Source organism: Xyrauchen texanus, chromosome 10, assembly GCF_025860055.1.
Source record: "Xyrauchen texanus isolate HMW12.3.18 chromosome 10, RBS_HiC_50CHRs, whole genome shotgun sequence".
In the NCBI taxonomy this organism is placed as follows: Eukaryota; Metazoa; Chordata; class Actinopteri; order Cypriniformes; family Catostomidae; genus Xyrauchen; species Xyrauchen texanus.
The window spans coordinates 46,487,953-46,508,843 of NC_068285.1; the positions used below are offsets into that span (position 1 = coordinate 46,487,953).

At 45.3% G+C, this 20,891-nt stretch overlaps 1 protein-coding gene across 2 annotated transcripts in view; it reads left to right on the plus strand.

Annotated features, from left to right (window-relative positions):
- LOC127650242 (CMP-N-acetylneuraminate-beta-galactosamide-alpha-2,3-sialyltransferase 1-like) overlaps positions 1–20,891 on the plus strand; it is a 104,773-nt gene that overhangs the window by 45,653 nt on the left and 38,229 nt on the right. Inside the window, exon 2 of one of the 2 annotated variants that reach the window (XM_052135555.1) lies at positions 19,014–19,039. The exons of the other annotated variant lie outside the window; for it this stretch is intronic. The gene's annotated coding sequence lies outside the window, so the exon portion shown is untranslated. The remainder of the gene's footprint in view (positions 1–19,013; positions 19,040–20,891) is intronic. 2 annotated transcript variants of the gene reach the window in all.

The window sequence follows — 20,891 nt, forward strand, 5'->3', positions numbered from 1 at the left end:
GTGACTGGTCTCACCCTCCGAGCGATGATGGTCACGGCGTGGTCTCTCGGTCAGGCGATGTCCACCTTAGTGTTACAGGAGTGCCACCTTTGGCCTAACATGGTCGATCCAGTTTGGCCTATTCGGCGGCACCATAGAGGATTTCGGCCAGCAATCCCTAGTGGTTAAAAGGCAGATGGGAACCATTCAACACATCCTGTCCCGGTGCGACACAATGTCTCGCACCCCTGTCTGTTTGTCGTCAAGGGCGTCCCTCTGCGGCAGCAATACTGGCTCTGCCACAGCCCGCCCCAGTAGGCTGGCCCCGGCATCGAGCCACCCGCAGAAAGCAGACGCCACCGCCCATTTAGACCCGAACCTCCCGTCTGCCTTCTCCTGCCTTCCCACATTCATAACAGAACGATCGACCCACAATGGATCTAGCGGTTCAACAAGCCAACTACCGTCTGCTCTGTTTGAAACAAGAGGACCGACCTGTGGAGGACCACATCAGCGACTTCCTCGCGCTGGCGAATATCTTGGACTTCCCGGACTCAGCCCTGGTGGTCTTCTTCAGGGACAATTTACACAGTTCTCTCAAGGAGCGGTTGCCACCGGCGACGCACGGCTGGACTCTCTGCGACTTCATGGAGGTGACTTTGCTGGTCTGCGGCTCGCCGTTCACCGTGGGTGTTGCTGAGGAGGACCCTACCTCTCCTCCCACAGTGGTGACTCTCCAGTCGTCCATGGCGATTCCTGTCACGCCAGCCCCACCTGTCAGCGAGCTCACCCCCACACCTGTCGTTGTCCATGAGCCAGCGCGGTCAACTTCGTCCGCCCGGAGGAGGAAGAGAAGAAGGACTTCCGCCTCCCAGCCAACGTCTGCCACGGTCTACGAACCAGAGCATATGCCTGCCACGGTCTGCGAACCAGAGTCCATGCCTGCCCCGGTCTGCGAGCCAGAGCCAACGCCTGCCACGGTCTGCGAGCCAGAGCCCACGCCAGCCACGGTCAGCGAACCTGAGCCCACGCCAGCCACTGTCAGTGAGCCTGAGCCCACGCCAGCCACGGCCAGCGAGCTTGAGGCCACGCCAACCACGAACAGCGTTCCAGCGTTGTCAGCCTCATCCGCCTGGAGGAAGAGGAGAAAGGGAAGGGTCTCTGCTCTCCAGCCTCCGTCTACCACAGCTCCGTCCCCAGAACCCCCGTGGCTCTGCCCTCAGCGTCCAGCGAACCCAAGCTTGCACATACCATGGTCAACCAGCCAATGCCTGCAGTCTCAAATGTCAGGGAGCCAGTGCCTATAGCCTCGAACGTCAGTGAGCCAGTGCCTATAGCCTCAAACGTCAGTGAGCCAGTGCCTGTAGCCTCAGACGTCAGTGAGCCAGCGCCTGTAGCCTCAGACGTCAGATGAGCCAGCGCCTGTAGCCTCGACCGTCCCTGAGCCAGTCCCTGTAGCCTCGACCGTCCCTGAGCCAGTGCCAGTGGCCTCGACCGTCCCAGAGCCAGTGCCAGTAGCCATGACGTCCAAGAGCCAGCGCCAGTAGCCATGACCGTCCAAGAGCCAGCGCCTCTCGAGCCTCCCGAGTCTTCCAGGGCTCCTCCTCCCGAGCCTTCCAGGGCTCCGCCCCCTGAGCAATCCAGGGCTCCTCCTCTCGAGCCTCCCGAGCCATCCAGGGCTCCTCCTCTCGAGCCACCCAAGGCTCCGCCTCTCGAGCCTTCCAGGGCTCCGCCTCTCGAGCCTCCCAGGGCTCCGCCTCTCAAGTCTCTCGAGCCTCCCAGGGCTCTGCCTCTCGAGCCTTCCAGGGCTCCGCCTCCTGAGCCTCCCAGGGCTCCGCCTCTCAAGTCTCTCGAGCCTCCCAGGGCTCCGCCTCTCGAGCCTTCCAGGGCTCCGCCTCCCGAGCCTCCCAGGGCTCCGCCTCTCAAGTCTCTCGAGCCTCCCAGGGCTCCGCCTCTCGAGCCTTCCCGGGCTCCACCTCTCGAGCCTTCCAGGGCTCCGCCTCTCGAGCCTTCCAGGGCTCTGCCTCTTGAGCCTCTCAGGGCTCCGCCCCTCGAGTCTTCTTTGACTCCGCCGCACGAGCCTCCCAGGGCTTCGCCTCCCGAGCCTCCTATGGCTCCACCTCCAGAGCCTTCCAGGGCTCCGCCTCCCAAGCCTCCTACGGCTCCGCCTCCAGAGCCTTCCCGGGCTCCGCCTCCTGAGCCTCCTACGGCTCTGACTCCAGAGCCTCAAGAGCCTTCTAGGGCTCCGCCTCTAGAGCATCCTACGGCGCCACCTCCCTCGGCTCCACCACCAGAGCCCTCCAGGCCTCCGCCTCTAGAACCTCCTACGGCGCCACCTCCCTCGGCTCCACCTCCAGAGCCTTCCAGGCCTCCGCCTCTAGAGCCTCCTATAGCGCCACCTCCCTCAGCTCCGCCTCCAGAGCCTTCCAGGTCTCCGCGTCTAGAGCCTCCTACGGTGCCACCTCACGAGGCTCCTACGGCGCCACCTCCCTCAGCTCCGCCTTCTGAGCCTCCCTCAGCTCCACCTCCGGAGCCTCCCTTGGCTCTGCCTCCTGAGCCCCCCTCTGCTCTGCCTCCTGAGCCTCCCTGGGCCCCACCTCCTGAGCCTCCCTCGGCTATGCCTTCCATGGTGCCGCCTCCCAAGCCTTCTACGGCTCCGCCTCCGAAGTCCTCCTTGGCTCCACCTACCACGGCTCCGTCTCTTGAGCCCACCACGGTTCCGCCTCCTGACCCACCCAAGGCCTTACCACCTGAGTCTGCCACTGCTCTGCCTGCTTCTGCTCCGCCCTCAGAGTCTCCCACGGCTCTGCCTGCCTGTGCTCCGCCCTCAGGGGCTTCCACGGCTCTGCCATTCTCGGGTCCACCCCCAGGGTCTCCTGCGGCCCTGACTACGCCTCCTTCGGCACCGCCACCCAAGTCTTCGACTTCTTCGCCTCAGAAGTCCTCCTTGGCTCAGCATCACTCAGCTCCTCCAGCTCCTCCAGTGGCCACTCCTCCTCCCAGGCCCCCTGAACCGGCCCTTGCCCTGTGGCCAGCTCCTGGGCCACCTAAACCGGCCTCTGTCCTGTGGCCACCTCCCAGGCCTCCTGAACCGGTTCTTGCCTTGTGGCCAGCTCCCGGGCCACCCAAACCTTTCCCCATACTGTGGCCGCCTTCCAGACCTCCTAAACCTGTCCCTGCCCGGTTGACGCCTCCCAGACCACCTGACCCGGTCCCCGTCTCACACCCCCATAGACAGCCCGCCTGCCCTCTCGGCCTCCCTGGTCTGCCTGTCTGCCCCTTGCGCCTCCGTGGACTGCCTGTCTGCCCTCTCGGCCTCCCTGGTCTGCCTGTTCATCCCTTGTGCCTCTGTGGACTGCCTAATTGCCCCTTGTGCCTCCTTGGACTGTCTCTGTGTCCCTTGTGCCCCCTTCGGTCTATCTGTTCTCCCCCCGTTCTATCCCCTCACTCTTTGGACATTTTGTTTGTTGTTTTGTTGTTTTTGTGGGTTCTTTTCTTTGGACCATCTGGAATCCGGTCCTTTTGAGGGGGGGTTATGTCACGATCCCTTGTTGTCTGCCCCGTGTTTTCTGTTTCACTCATCACTGATCACATTCCATGTCACGTTTTCCTTGTTGTCCGCCCTGTGTTTCACTAGTCCTCGTATAAATTACACTTCCCATCATTCCCGGCCCTCTTCACTGCCGTCACTGTGTTATTGTCCGCACCTGTTTGTTATTTTGTCATCTTCGTGTCTGTCTACTTAAACCCTGTTGTTCCTCCTCTCGTTTGTCGATCGTTATCGTTTCATGTTCGTTGAGGATGTTTTCTGATGTTCACTCTTGTTCCTTGGTGTGTTCGTTCGAAGATAACCTTGCCCTTCGTGGATGTTACGTGTTCGTTCGAGGTAACCCTGCCCTTCGTGGATGTTTTCCCAACCTAGTTTCTTTTTCCCATCATGGACCTTTCATTTGTTCCTGTGTTTGTGTTATTATTATTTGCTTGTTAATAAAGAACCGCATTTAGACCTGAACCTCCCGTCTGCCTTCTCCTGCCTTCCCACGTTCATAATACTCAGTGTTTCATCAATCATGGACACACTCTAGATTTACTTATCAGTAAGGGTCTAAACATTTCATCTATTGTTATTAAGGATGTAGCACTGTCTGATCATTTCTGTATTTTCTTTGATATATTGATCTCTCCTGCCATTGAAGCTAGATCTGTGTCTGTCAAGAAGAGATGCTTAAATGAGAACACTAGTGTACGATTTATGAAGGCTATATCTTTAACACCAAGTATATCTGCTGACTCTGTTGATTTTCTCCTTGATTCTTTTAACTCAAAAGTTAAAAGTGTAATTGATGATATTGCTCCTGTGAAAGTCAGGAAGAAGAGTGTCAGACAAAAAGCACCTTGGAGAAACTCAACAGCAGTGCAAAATATGAAAAGACAATGCAGAAAATCAGAGCGCATGTGGCGGAAGACAAAACTTGTAGTCCATTATAACATCTACAAAGACAGCATCCATGCTTTTAATATGGAACTAGGCAAAGCTAGACAGACTTTCTTCTCGAATATTATAAACAGCAACTTAAACAACACACACACTCTTTTTGCGACTATAGAGAGACTGACAAACCCTCCAAGCCAGATTCCCAGTGAAATGCTCTCAGACAGCAAGTGCAGTGAGTTTGCTTCTTTCTTCTCTGAAAAAAATCAATAATATCAGAAAGATGATCAGCACATCCATGAGTTGTGCTGGGGTCAGACAAATCAAACCACAACCTGAGAAATTAGTTACTATGTCTGATTTCAAAGAAATTGATGGCAACATTTTGGAAGAAACCTTAAAATATCAACCTGCGCCCTTGATGCACTTCTCACATCTTTTTTCAAAAGTGTGTTCAACTGTTTAGAAGCAGATCTCCTAGAAGTGATAAACTCCTCACTTCTCTCTGGGAGTTTTCCAAACTCCCTGAAAACAGTCCCTCTTTTGAAAAAGAGCAATCTGGATAAGACCATATTAAGCAACTATAGACCGATCTCAAATCTTCCTTTCATAGGCAAGATCATTGAAAAAGTTGTCTTCAATCAGCTGAACAAATTCTTGAACTCGAATGGATACTTTGACAATTTTCAATCTGGTTTCCGATTGCATCACAGCACAGAGACAGCGCTCATAAAGATAATAAACGATATTCGCTTAAATACTGATAAAGGCAAATTATCAGTGCTGGTACTACTCGACCTCAGTTCTGCATTTGACACTGTCGATCACAACATACTTCTTGACAGGCTGTAAAACTGGGTGGGGCTTTCTGGGATGGTCCTAAAATGGTTCAGGTCATACTTTGAAGGGAGAGGTTATTATGTGAGTAGAGGAGACCATAAGTCTGAGTGGATGTCCATGACATGCGGAGTCCCTCAAGGCTCAATTCTTGCGCCACTCCTGTTCAACCTGTATATGCTCCCAATGAGCCAAATAATGAAAAAGAACCAAATTGCTTACCACAGCTATGCAGACGACACACAGATCTACTTAGCCCCTAACGATTACAGCCCCATTGACTCCCTGTGCCAATGCATTGATGAAGTAAATAGTTGGATGTGCCAAAACTTTCTTCAGTTAAACAAAGACAAAACTGAAGTCATTGCGTTTGGAAACAAAGATGAAGTTCTCAAGGTGAATGCATACCTTGACGCTAGGGGTCAAACAACTAAAAATCAAGTCAGGAATCTTGGTGTGTCTCTAGAGTCAGACCTTAGTTTCAGTAGTCATGTCAAAGCAATAACTAAATCAGCATACTATCATCTGAAAAATATTGCAAGAATTAGATGCTTTGTTTTCAGTCAAGACCTAGAGAAACTTGTGCATGCTTTCATCAACAGCAGGGTGGATTATTGTAATGGACTCCTCACTGGCCTTCCCAAAAAGACCATAAGACAGTTGCAGCTGATACAGAACGCTGCTGCCAGGATTCTGAGCAGAACCAGAAAATATGAACATATCACACCAGTCCTCAGGTCTTTACACTGGCTCCCAGTTACATTTAGGATTGGATTTTAAAGTATTATTACTGGTATATAAATCACTCAATGGGCTAGGACCTCAATATATTGCAGATATGCTCACTGAATATAAACCCAACAGATCACTCAGATCATTAGGATCACATCAGCTAGAAATACCAAGGGTTCACTCTAAGCAAGGAGAGTCTGCTTTTAACTATTATGCCAGCCGCAGCTGGAACCAGCTTCCAGAAGAGATCAGATGTGCTCCTACAGTAGACACATTCAAATCCAGACTTAAAACACATCTGCTTAACTGTGCATTTACTGAATGAGCACTGTGCCACAGTGTGTCCGATTGTTTGTACTGTATTTTATTTTATATTTAAACTGTTTCAATTATTCTTATATATTTTTTTTTATTATTATTTTAATCTCTCCTATGTAAAGCACTTTGAATTACCATTGTGTATGAAATGTGCTATATAAATAAACTTGTCTTGCCATTATTTGTTCTTGGTGGGTGTGGTCTTTAGGATATGTCCCAGTCCAGGCCTACTAGCTGGCGTTGAGTGACGCAATCATGCTTTAAGTGATGTTATTTAAGTGAAGAGCGCGAGATCTTGCTGACGAGTTGGCTGTCATCACTGCTGATATTGCAGTTGAGATTATATTATTATAATAATTACTGTCATGCAGAACTGTTTGATTTCTCAGTTTCTTAGCATTTAATACTAATACTAATATAATTATTAAGGTTATTAAGGTTATGTTAAATAAATAATATGATTGGTAATAAAAATATTTATGTTATGTATTATTATGCAACAATTTTTAAACTTTTTTCACTAAGGAGCCAATTTTTAAATTTTTGGTTGATGCATTTTTTTCCCCCGAAAGAGCCATACCACAAACTAATAATTTAGTATTTTCAAAAACAAAGTTTTTCAATGGAATAACATTTTTATATTGCACATAGACTACTCAAAAACAAGCAAATATGAAAAATGTATAGGTAACATTTTGCAATATGGAATTGAATACACTCATTTGTGCGGGTCTCCATAAAATTCATTTTACAATTGTTCATGAAAATTATAACCCCTTTTGGGCTGAGTGATATGTAAAAAAATATTTAAATAATAATAACATTTAAAATATTGTGATATCTGATTATATGGTCAACCCCCAAGGTCAGTGAATATTTTTGCTTTATTGATTTTGCTTTAAAAATTTAATATATTTATTGAAGCACGAAAAACTTAAAAGACATTTCTATATTCAAATTGCACTTTAAACGAAACAAAAAAAGCAATTAACATAACGAAGTGATGAAAAAACCTTCTATATAACCACCTCACTAAATACAAATATTTACCATCTCCAACGGCCCCATTTGCCATCACAAGTATCGGTATGCAGCAACAGGTGCAAATTAAGAACTGAAGACAATTATAAATGTAAAGATTAAATAAGCCTAATAAATTCCCTTGTGTTCCCAAAAAATGCTGCCAAAATGTGTTCTTATCGAATGTGTTTTTATTGCATTTTGGTAATACAGTTAATGCTGCCTAAAGAAAAGAAAATAGAACTAAATTTTTGTTTCAAGGTGAATGTATCTTGTGTTACTCCGGATCCAAAATGGTGCTATTTTTGTCACTTAGCCCAACTTTTACGGCACATGGACATCGGAGCAACCGGTGTACATGTCTACCATTGCCAGACACTGTTAAAATATAAGATTCATGCAACAACCAAGCTGCATGATGATCTGCAGGATTTTCTACGCAAACTAAGCTTGCTGCAGAGACCAGGCCTCCAGTCCTTGGCATCGCCTGATGCCGGTGCCCGGGGAAGGGGTCGTCGTAAGTGGTGTGCGAGGAAGCGAAAGAGCGACAAGAGGGCGGGGGTCCATGCTAGGCTAAAAACAAACACTAGCCGGCCAGCTCTCCCGTCTATCCTGCTCTCAAATGTTTGCTTCCTGGCAATAAACTGGACTATATCTGACTCCAGCAGACTACGCAGTGTGAGCTTAGAGATTGCTGCCTCTCTGTTTTCACAGAGACGTGGCTCAGAAACAGAGTTCCGGCTAGACGGGCTCGCCTCGTTTCGTGCCAACAGAAATGCAGACTCGCGGTTGTGGCTTGTGTGTTTACATAAACACGGAATGGTGCAATAACTCTATGCTAGTCTCTAGTTACTGCTCATTGCTGGTGGAGCTTGTGACTATTAGATGCAGACCTTTTTATTTAACACAGGAATTCACCACTGTTATTATAACCAGAGTTTACAATACCCCCAGCGGTAACGCTAAGGAAGCGCTCTGTGAACTCTATGGGGCTATGAGCGAACTGCAGAACGCTCACCCTGACAGACTGTTTATTGTCGCCGGAGATTTCAACCATGCTAATCTCAAGACAGTGCTCCCTAAATTCCATCAGTATGTAGACTTTGCAATGAGAGGGGCGAACACGCTTGATCTTGTTTACACAAACATCCCAGACGTGTACCGGGCGGAGACCCCACCTCGGCTACTCAGACCACATCTCTGTTATGCTAATTCCAGCATACAGAACGCTTGTCAGATGCGCAAAACCGCTCCAGAAGCAGGTGAAAACCTGGCCAGCAGGAGCCATCTCTGCTCTTCAGGACTGTTTTGAGTGTACTGACTGGTACATGTTTAGTGAGGCTGCAACATATGGCGACTCTACAAACTTGGAGGAATACACAGCATCAGTGACCAGCTACATCAGCAAGTGCATTGATAATGTCACCTTCTCCAATACCATCACCACACGCTGCAACCAGAAGCCGTGTATGACTGCGGAGGTGCGTGCGCATCAGGGTCCCTCCATCAAAGACATTTACAAAAAACACTGCATCTGCAAAGCAAACATCCATTGTGGATGACCCCACACACCCCTCACACAAACTCTTCACCCTCCTGCTGTCTGGCAAGAGGTACCAAAGCATTTGGGCCCTCATGGCCAGACTGTGTAACAGCTTCTTCCCCCAAGCCATCAGACTCCTCAATACTCAGAGACTGGACTGACACACACACACACACGTGTCCTGAGTTGCACTTTAATTATTGACACTTTATACCTGGCTGCTACCTCAATAACTGCTATGTGCATAGAACACTCATCACATAGTATGTTATGTTTACATTTGGCATTTTTAGAAACTGTCATCTTTTTGCACTACTGTGTACTGGTCTCTCACTGTAGTGAGAATACGGAACAGAGTTCGGCCTCTTATTCAGGGCCCGCGAAGTTAAGCCCGCGGAGAGCGGGCTCGTCCAGTTGGACGCGGAGGCCTTGACAGGCATCCCCCCTTGGGTACGGTTGCCCAGTCGCCGGCTGGCGCCAAAATTATGGACATGCATTCCCGTGCATGTGTCGGTGGGTTGCGGCCAATCTTGAACTTGCGAGTACTGAACCGGGACTTACACAGACTCCCGTTCAAGATGCTGATGCAAAAACGCATTCTAGCGAGCGTCCAACATCAATATTGGTTCACAGTGGTAGTCCTGAAGGACTCGTCCTTCTACGTCTCGATTCCACTTCGATACAGTCCCTTCCTGCCATTTGCGCTGAAGGGTCACGTACCAGTACAAGGTCCTCCATTTTGGCCTGTCCCCTCGCGTCTTCGTGATGGTTGCAGAGGCAGCCCTTGCCCCGTTAAGGGAAGTGGGCATTCGCATCCTCAACTATCTCGACGACTGGCTAATTCTAGCTCACTCTTGGGATGTGTTGTGTGCGCACAGGGGCCTGCTGCTCACACACCTCAGCCGGCTAAGGTCAACTGGGAAAAGAGAAAGCTCCTAAATGGTTCAGAGCATCTCTTTTCTCGGCTTGGAGTTGGACTCAGTCTTGATGACAGCGCGCCTCATGAACGATTCGACTGAAACTGTTTAAGAGGATCCTGGGGCATATTGTGTCCTCAGCGGGTTGATTCATATGAGACCTGATATTCAGGAGATATTCAGCACTGGCTCCAGACTCGAGTCCAGAGATGGGCATGGTGCCGTGGGACACATCGCGTGGCCATCACGCCGGTCTGTTGCCGCCTCTTCAGCCCTTGGACCGACCTCACATTTCTACAGGCAGGTGTTCCCATAGAGCAGGTCTCCTGGCACGTCGAGGTTACGATGGATGCCTCCAAGACAGGCTAGTGCGCTGTATGCAATGGGCACGCATCCGCCGGCTCCTGGACGGGCCCGTGGCTATGTTGGCACATCAATTGCCTCGAGTTGTTGGCAATACTGCCAGGTTCTGGATGTTGATCCAGGGTAAGCATGTGTTGGTTCAGACAGACAACATGGCAACGGTGGCATACATCAACTGCCAATCCGCCTACTCCTCTGGAGTTAGCAACACCTCAAGTCTCTGCGAGCCACTCACATCCCGGGCGACCTCAACACTACAGCACACCATGACACAGTGGACGTAAGTCCTTAGAGAAGCACAACCTGATCATCAGGTTCCTGAGAGGGCCAGGAGGTTGCATCCCTCCAGACCACGCATAGTTCCTTCATGGGACCCCTCTGTAGTCCTTCAGGGTCTACGGGAAGCCCCCTTTGAGCCTTTGGAGTCAGCTGAGCTTAAGGCACTCTCTTTAAAGACTGCCCTCCTGACTGTGCTCACTTCCATCAAGAGGGTAGGAAACCGGCAAGCATTCTCTGTCATCGAAATGTGCTTGGACTCACACTTTTTGGGGAGAGGAAAAAGAGGAAAAGCGGCCAGGACTGGACTAGCCTGTCCTTATTTTTTGGGCAGTCGACTTCTCTCCAAAGGGCCGTTCAATGCGAATAACAATGTTTGGAGAGGTTACGTGTTGGCCTGGTGTGCTGGCTATGAGGCACACAGTAGTCTGCCGATCTCGAAATTGATGACAAATTGATGACAATTGATTACAAATAATAATGAAAAGCAGCCAATAAGTACCCAACATAGATGGGAACTCCTTCAATACTGTTTAAAAAGCATCCCTGGGTGATACCTCATTAAGTTGGTTGAGAAAATGTCAAGGGTACATTTCTGCAAATCCTAGATGAATTCTAAATTCTTGAAGATGCTAAAATTTTACACAGTTTTAATTATTTTGGATTTTGTTTAGTCACAACATAATTACCATAGTTTCAATTATTGTATTTCCATAGTTTTGATAACTTTACTATTATTCTAAAATGTGAAGAAAAAAAATTATAATAAAGAATGAGTGTGTTTCAAATCTTTTGACCGGTAGTGTATATCTGCCAAATTTAATTTTTCTTTCAGTCTTCTTTTAGCCTCTTGTATGTAAAAATCTATGTACAGTGGGGGGGGGAATAACCATGGCGGAGTCACTGGAAAGGAACTGCAGAACTGAATCTTTTCTCCTGTAATCCCATTTCTTTTGCCATTTTTTTTGCTGTCCAAACAAATTATTCTCCCTTTGCTTTCTCACTTTCCCAACATGCACTAAGAGCCTTCACAGTACAGTAGTAAATGGTCTGCACTTATATAGCGCCTTTTTAAGCCTTAACGGTATTCAAAGCACTTTTACACTGCTTTTCATTCACCCATTCACCCATTCACCCATTCACACACACATTCACACACAAATGGCAGCAGAGCTGCTATGTAAGGTGCTAGCCTGCCATTGGGAGCAACTTGGGGTTCAGTGTCTTGCCCAAGGACACTTCAGCATGTGGAGTCGTGTGGGCCGGGATTCAAACCACCTGCGATTAGTGGCCTACCCGCTCTACCAACTGAGCCACAGCCGCCCGTAGTATGTTTTCCTTCTTTGTGCCCTTTTAGGTTTACCCAGTAATTCATCATCAGTTGCTTGTATCTTTCAGGTTCAGTGGTAGTTCTCCCATCTCCACTAGGATTGCAAGAGATGGAGAAGTCTTAATAGCCCCACACCTTATTCTCAGTTCTTGAGTTTGTATCACTTCCAGCTTCTTTAGTAATGTTTTGCTGCTGATATGTATACTACAATTTCATAATCTATCACTAGTCTTATTAAAGCAACATAAATATCTCTCAAAGCTCTTTTACTTGCTCTCCAATCTGACCCTGTCAGACATCTCATTACTCAGACTCTACATAGACCCTCTGGGGTCTGAGGGTGTTTTAGGCCCTGGAGAAGTTTTGACATGCCTTGACATTTGTGCTTTTTTCAGTTGCTTAAAAACATATTAATGGCTAATGTCTGATAACACTGTATTCAGCACAAACTGGGCTACAATAATATTTGAGCAACATGTATGAACATGTTTGTATTTTTTAGAAAATAATGTTTATGTGTGCTTTTGAAAAAACAAAAATGTTAAGCCTTTTGATATCTGGATCTTGTAGCCTAGCGTTTTTGCTACAAAATGATGTGAAAAACATCCTGATCACTCATTTATACAAAACAATATAGTCATTTAACTTTCGTAAGACACTTTTAGTGTTAGAAAGGTCATATTCATGGAGGCGTGAATTAACATGAATATTGAGGTGATTCACACATGAGGAGACAAAGACCCCTCCCCTGGGCTTATCAATGAGGAATGTGACAGAAAGAGAATGAATGTGATGAAAAACAGTGATATTGTGAACTCTTTTTACAATTTCAGCATCATTACTGCAGTCTTTAGTGTCACATGATCCTTTAGAAATCATTATAATATGCTGATTTTCTAATATGGGCATATTTAAAGTGCATTTTACTCATTTAACCTGAACACATATTTGCAAGCACTAGCTTCGTTGAGGATGAGGCAGTATAAACACTAGTTAAAATATAATCTAAACATTCATATTATTTTTATACCATATTGCATATCATATTTATATCATACAGCATACAGTTTAAATGCCTGCTTTAGATGAAACAACATTTAAATGTAACTAAAACTTGCTTATTAGGAGTCATGTTTCAAATTTCAATACTCTGAGTCATGGCTGGCAAGTCTGGAAACAGTCCCACTAGTAATATATGTACATGACAACTAATGTAAGTAAATCTAAATGACTTACTCATCTGAAATTGTATCCTCGGCTGGATCAAGTCACTCTTCAAAATGCAATCATTTATCGGTGTCCTGCTCTTCTTCTGAGGAAAATGTTAACTCTTCGTCACTATCCAGGAGCCTCCACACTTGTGTATCATGCCATCTTCCAAACACACAGAAAAGTGTATGAACTTTGTTTTTAAGGCACAGCCGGGGGCGTTTACCATTTGCATTGATCGCCTCAGCACATTAAAGTATGAATAGCGCCCTCTGCCTGTGGTTGTGATCGCATTAGGGATAATTAGCTGAGCCAGGAGAAACTGTACATCGCTTAGTTTAATACAGATTACATTGCTGGAGAATATTTGTTTTAAATTTGAATTGTTTTATTTAAAGGTAGATATTTTAAGCTTTCTTTAGACATAGGTTTCATGTTTGTGTGATAAGTATTCATGGAGTTTCAGTTAATTTTTGTGACGTGTTTCAGATATATGCTCACGCACACAGAGACGGCTGAAAGGGCACGATATTTATTTTCTTTATTTTACAAAAGCACAAGGTTTTGTTGTTATTGTGAGTGTACACAAATACAATTAGACCCTTTAAATCAAATCAAATCAAATCACTTTATTGTCACACTACCGTGTACACAAGTGCAACAGTAGGTGAAATTCTTGTGTGCAGTTTCGAGCAACATAGCAGTCATGACAGTGACGAGACATATACCAATTACAGTAAAGAACATATTTACACAACAACAATTTACATATCAAATGGACACATACTTACAAAACAAAATAATTATATACAATGTACAGTAAAACAATACACACAATATAGAATACACAATATACAATACAATAAAGTAAAAGTAGTATATAGAAATATATATATATATATATAAATAAGTAGTTGTATTGAGGAGAATATGTTGACAGTCCAGTGTGAGATTATATATTAATAAAGTGCAGTGCTAATTATTGATCCTGATAGATCAAGTGTTCAACAGTCTGACTGCTTGGGGGAAGAAGCTGTCATGTAGTCGGCTGGTGTGGGTCCTGATGCTGCGATTTCACCTGCCTGATGGTAGCAGTGAGAGCAGCCCATGACTCGGGTGGCTTGAGTGTCTGATGATCCTCCGAGCTTTTTTCACACACCGCCTGTTATATATGTCCTGGAGGGAGGGAAGCTCACCTCCGATGATGTTTCTGGCAGTTCGCACCACCCTTTGCAGGGCTTTGCGGTTGTGGGCGGTGCTATTGCCGTACCGGGCGGTGATGCAGCCAGTCAGGATGTTCTCTACAGTACTAGTGTAGAACCGTGTATGTGGTGGTTCATTCCAAACGTCCTCAGATGTCTCAGGAAAAAGAGGCGCTGGTGAGCCTTCTTCACAACGGCCTCAGTGTGGACGGACTATGTGAGTTCCTCAGTAATGTGGACATCGAGGAACTTGAAACTGCTGACTCTCTCCACCGGTGCTCCATTGATGGTGATTCGGTGTTCTCTGTCTTTCTTCCTGAAGTCCACTACAAGCTCCTTGGTTTTACTGACGTTGAGGGAGAGGTTGAGCTCCTGACACCAGCATGTCAGAGTGTGCACCTCCTCTCTGTAGGCTGTTTCATCATTGTCAGTGATCAGACCTACCACCGTCGTATCGTCAGCAAACTTGATGATGGCATTGGAGCTATGTGTTGCCACAGAGTCATGTGTGTATAGTGAATACAGGAGTGGGCTGAGAACACAGCCCTGCGGAGCTCCAGTGTTGAGGGTCAGTGATGAGGAGATGTTGCTGCCCATTCTAACCTCCTGCCTGACAGGAAATCCAGGATCCAGCTGCACAGTGAGCTGTTTAAGCCCAGAGCCCGGAGTTTCACATTAAGCTTGGAGGGCACTATGGTGTTGAATGCTGAGCTGTAGTCTACAAACAGCATTCTCAAATATGTGTTCCTTTTTTCCAGGTGGGAGAGTGCAGTGTGTATTTTAGATTCAATGGCATCATCAGTGGAGCGGTTGTTGCGGTAGGCAAACTGCAATGGGTCCAAAGAGGGGGGCAGAACAGAGCAGAAGTAATCCCTGATTAACCTCTCAAAGCATTTGCTGATGATGGGGGTCAGAGCAACAGGACGCTAGTCATTTAAGCAAGTGATTTAGGCTTGCATCAGTACAGGCACAATGGTTGATGTTTTGAAGCATGTGGGGACTACAGACAGGGATAGGGACAGGTTGAAAATGTCCGTAAAAACACCAGCCAGTTGATTCGCCCACGCTCTGATGACGCGGCCCGGAATGCCATCTGGACCCGCGGCTTTACGGATGTTCACCCGTCGGAAGGATCGCGTTTCATCCGCAACAGAGACGGAGAGTGAACCAACCTCTGTAGCGTCGGCCGTGAGTGCTCTCTCCACGAGGGCGGTGTTATTGTCCTCGAGCATAAAATGTATTAAGTTCATCCGGGAGAGATGCAGCGGTGTTCACGGCAGAGTTTTTATTCCGTTTGTAGTTCGTGATGGTGTTAATTCCCTGCAACATACTTCTAGAGTCGGTGGTGTTGAACTGACCTTAAATTTTGTGCCTGTACTGGCGTTTGGCTGCACCGATAGAGTTACGGAGGGCATAACTGGCTTGTTTATGCTCCTCCTTGTTAGAAGAATTAAAAGCGGAGGTCCGCGCATTGAGTGCCACGCGAACATCGCCGTTAACCCATGGTTTCTGGTTGGGGTATATCCGTATTGTTTTGGTTGGCACAATGTCCTCTATGCACTTCCTGATTAAACACGTTCCGCTGTCAGCGTAAACCTCGATGTCTTCATCAGAGGCGGACCGGTACATCTCCCAGTCCACGTGATCAAAACAGTCTTGTAGCGCAGAGTCTGATTGGTCCGACCAGCAATGGATTGTTCTGAGGGTGGGTGCATCCCGTTTCAGTTTCTGCCTGTAAGCGGGCAGAAGCAGAAGGGAAGAGTGGTCCGATTTGCCAAATGGGGGGCGGGGGAGGGATTTGTAGCCAGCCCAGAAAGGAGATTAACAATGATCTAAAACCCGGTCCCCTTGTGTGTTGATGTTTATGTGTTGGTGGTATTTTGGAGCGATTGTTTTAAAATTGGCTTTGTTAAACGGTAAATATACGGTCCCCGGTAACAATGAACACGGCCTCAGGGTGCGCGGTTTCCTGCTCACTTATACTCCCAGACAGTTCCTTGAGTGCCAGGTCTGTGTTGGCTTGTGGGGGGATGTACACAGCTGTGATGATGACTACTGTGAATTCCCTCAGTAGCCAGAATGGTCGACACAGAAGCATGAGATATTCCAGATCAGGAGAGCAGAAAGACTTGATAAAATGTATGTTCCTCTGATCACACCATGATTTGTTGATCATAAAACATACACCACCACCTCTGCTTTTACCTGAGAGGTCTTTCGCTCTGTCCGCTCGGTGCACGGAGAAGCCCGTGATTTCGATGGCTGAGTCTGGAATCTCTGCAGACATCCAGGTTTCTGGTTTTCCACAATCTCTCGTCTCTCGTTGGAAAGAGATCCGCACTCTCAGGTCACAGAGCTTGTTGTCTAGAGACTGAAGACAGTTCTCACAACGTAGCTCGCAACGTAGCAGCCATACTCAGCACCATCTTGAGTCTTGAATCTTTATAGTCTCTAATGATGTCTTACACTTATCTGTATGCCCCAAAATGACGGAGTATTTTAAGTTGTTTCCACTGTATTGACGGAAAAAATCCAGCAGGACGCACTGGCGCATCTGTCGACCCCAGAGGGTTTAAAATCATCTTTAATTTTGTTCTCTAACTTCCCAGAAATCAGAAGTGTTTACCTGCTCTAACTGTTTCCCATACATCATTATCCTAGTCTCTCTAATCTTCTTCCTGGTAATTACCACCACCTTTGTCTTTTCTACTGAAAACTTAAAACCCCATGACTATAACCATTTCTCAACCATCCTAACTGCTTCTTGTATCTTCCCTTGTATCTATGTTAAACCCTTCCTGTTTTTCCATAATGCCCCATCATCAGCAACCAATGATTTTCCAATATCACAACTTATGTCAGAGATATCATTTATCATTATGGAAAAAAGTATTGGGCTGATCATGCTACCCTGAGACAATGCAGTTCCAGTTTTCACCTGGATATATCTATCAAATAATTTTTTTTTAATCCAGTTCACAGTTCTTCCTTTTATTCCCATTGTATCTAACTTAATCAATAGTCCCTCTTTCCATACCAAATCATAAGCTTTCTCTACATCCAAGAACACTGCCATTACAGATTCCTTGTTAATTTGAGCTTTTCTAATTTCTGTCTCCAAACAAATTACTGGATCCATTGTCCCTTTCCTAAATCCACACTGTTAAGGAGTTAACAGTCCTCTACTTTCTACAGGTGAAACTCGAAAAATTAGAATATCGTGCAAAAGTTCATTAATTTCAGTAATTCAACTTAAAAGGTGAAAATAATATATTATATAGACTCATTACAAGCAAAGTAAGATATCTCAAGCCTTTATTTGATATAATTTTGATGATTATGGCTTACAGCTTATGAAAACCCCAAATTCAGAATCTCAGAAAATTAGAATATTGTGAAAAAGGTTCAGTATTGTAGGCTCAAAGTGTCACACTCTAATCAGCTAAACACCTGCAAAGGGTTCCTGAGCCTTTAAATGGTCTCTCAGTCTGGTTCAGTTGAATTCACAATCATGGGGAAGACTGCTGACCTGACAGTTGTGCAGAAAACCATCATTGACACCCTCCACAAGGAGGGAATGCCTCAAAAGGTAATTGCAAAAGAAGTTGGATGTTCTCAAAGTGCTGTATCAAAGCACATTAATAGAAAGTTAAGTGGAAGGGAAAAGTGTGGAAGAAAAAGGTGCACAAGCAGCAGGGATGACCGTAGCCTGGAGAGGATTGTCAGGAAAAGGCCATTCAAATGTGTGGGGAGCTTCACAAGGAGTGGACTGAGGCTGGAGTTACTGCATCAAGAGCCACCACACACAGACGGGTCCTGGACATGGGCTTGAAATGTCAAACGTCTTACCTGGGCTAAAGAAAAAAAGAACTGGTCTGTTGCTCAGTGGTCCAAAGTCCTCTTTTCTGATGAGAGCAAATTTTGCATCTCATTTGGAAACCAAGGTCCCAGAGTCTGGAGGAAGAATGGAGAGGCACACAATCCAAGATGCTTGAAGTCCAGTGTGAAGTTTCCACAGTCTGTGTTGGTTTGGGGAGCCATGTCATCGGCTGGTGTTGGTCCACTGTGCTTTTTAAGTCCAGAGTCAACGCAGCCGTCTACCGGGACATTTTAGAGCACTTCATGCTTCCTTCAGCAGACAAGCTTTATGGAGATGCTGACTTCATTTTCCAGCAGGACTTGGCACCTGCCCACACTGCCAAAAGTACCAAAACCTGGTTCAATGACCATGGTATTACTGTGCTTGATTGGCCAGCAAACTCGCCTGACCTGAACCCCATAGAGAATCTATGGGGCATTACTAAGAGAAAGATGAGAGACATGAGACCAAACAATGCAGAAGAGCTGAAGGCCGCTATTGAAGCATCTTGGTCTTCCATAACACCTCAGCAGTGCCACAGGCTGATAGCATCCATGCCACACCGCATTGAGGCAGTAATTAATGCAAAAGGGGCCCAAACCAAGTACTGAGTACATATGCATGATTATACTTTTCAGAGGGCCGACATTTCTGTATTTAAAATCCTTTTTTATTGATTTCATGTAATATTCAAATTTTCTGAGATTCTGAATTTGGGGTTTTCATAAGCTGTAAGCCATAATCATCAAAATTATATCAAATAAAGGCTTGAAATATCTTACTTTGTTTGTAATGAGTCTATATAATATATTAGTTTCACCTTTTAAGTTGAATTACTGAAATTAATGAACTTTTGCACGATATTCTAATTTTTCGAGTTTCACCTGTATATAGAATATCATTCTCTCTGCAATCATCTTTCCATTATTTTCCCAATATGTGACGTAAGTGCAATTGGTCTATAACTTGTTGGACTTTTTCCTTGTTTTATTATAGGAATGATAACTGCATCTTTCCAACTGGTAGGTAATCTTCCTTCTTCCCATACTTTATTATATAAACCTTAAAGTTTACTTTGGGTCAAAATTCCTAAATGTTTTTACATTATTTAACAAATTTGGTCTTTGCCTGGAGATGTTAATCCAGATTTTGCTATAGCTCGCTTCATTTCTTGAAGTAGTGTAAAAGGTACATCCATGGCATCCCTTGTACACTCCTGTCTCTGTAAAAGTCCTGGATATGCTTTTCTAGTTTCTTCACTCCCTCGTTTCCCTTCCTCTGTTAGATTATTAGAACTATGGATGTCAGTGAATGTTTTATCTAATATTTCTGCTTTTTCTTCATTTGATACTGCTATGTATTCCTCAATTTTACTGCCACTCTCTTCTGACTCTTCTCATCTTTCTTATCATTCCCCATACATCGCTTATAGGAGTTGTTCTGCCTATTTTGTTACAAAATTCCCTCCGGCTTTGTCTTTTTGCTTTTCTCACCACTTTCCTTGTGTTTGTGCCCTTTTGTATTCGATTAATTTTTGAAAATGATGGGTTCTCTTTAAGGCTTTAAAAGCTCTATTTCTATCTTTAATGACTTTACTGCATTCCTCTGTCCACCACGGAACTGCTTTCCTATTCATTTTCACTTTCCTTTTGGGTATTGATACATTTGCTGCATTTAGCAGTACTTCTCTAAATTTTCATAATTTTATTTCTATATCTTGATTTAGGTCTATTTCACTACTTTACATATCACATAAATAATCAAATTTACCCCATTTTGCTTTACCAAATATCCACATTCCATTACCCCTTCTTCCCTGTCTACATGCATTTGACTAAGTATTGGGTAATGATCACTACCGACTGTTGAGTATTCCCCTAACTCCCACTCACAAATCCATGCCACTTCTTTTGGTACCAATGTTAAATCAAGTGCTGTGCTGTTATTCGTGTGCACTTCTTTTCTTGTTCCTCTCCCATCATTCAGACACACCAAATTATTATCCTCCAATAATTGTTCTATTATCTTCCTTTTGAATCTGTCTTTTTCCTCCCCATAATGTACTATGTGAAATGAAGACCCACACCAAAAAGACAGTTAAAGCATCTCATAAGCTTTGGAATATACTCCCTCACATTATATGTAATTTATCCTAGATTAGTTTTATTTGGGAGAATTTCTTCATCAAATTCCTGCAATATACTTTCACTGTCTCGCCTTATCCCTTCTCTATTGGTATGTAATCTTCAAGCATACTTCAGTTTCCCACCTTTCAGATGTGCTTTTATTTAATCCATGGTAACCTTGACTGGTATCCCCCAGATCACTCCTCTATTCCACCTTTTTCCCTTCTCCACACATCTTGCACTTGCCACTGTATACTTTCCTACCTCCCTCATCCTACATTCTCTCTGTTCTTCATTATTACATATGATTAACAGATTCCCATCTCTCAAAACTTTGGCCATTTTTATTTCACCAACTTTATTTTTTAATATCGTAGTCTTCACTGGACTCATAGTGTGCAGTCCATCTCTTCACTAAATGTAAGTATTACCTTAAATTCATCTTCCTCAACTCTCATTTCACCTCTCCTTCCCTCAGAGTAATTTCTAATTACTAGTTCGAGTTTTCTCGCACTACAAAAGAATTTCCTCATTTGTCTCTTGATCTTTTATTTTCCTGACTAATCTCCATACTATCCCCACTCTCGATTTCATCTGAATCTCCCCACTCTGGCCCATTCATGGCATTGTTGTGACTACCCACCATTATTACCACCACTCTGCCATGTTTCCCCATTCCAGAGAGACTCCTCGTCCCCTGTTTCTCAGTGTCAGAATAATATTTGATTCTCTGAACTCTGTCTTCTGC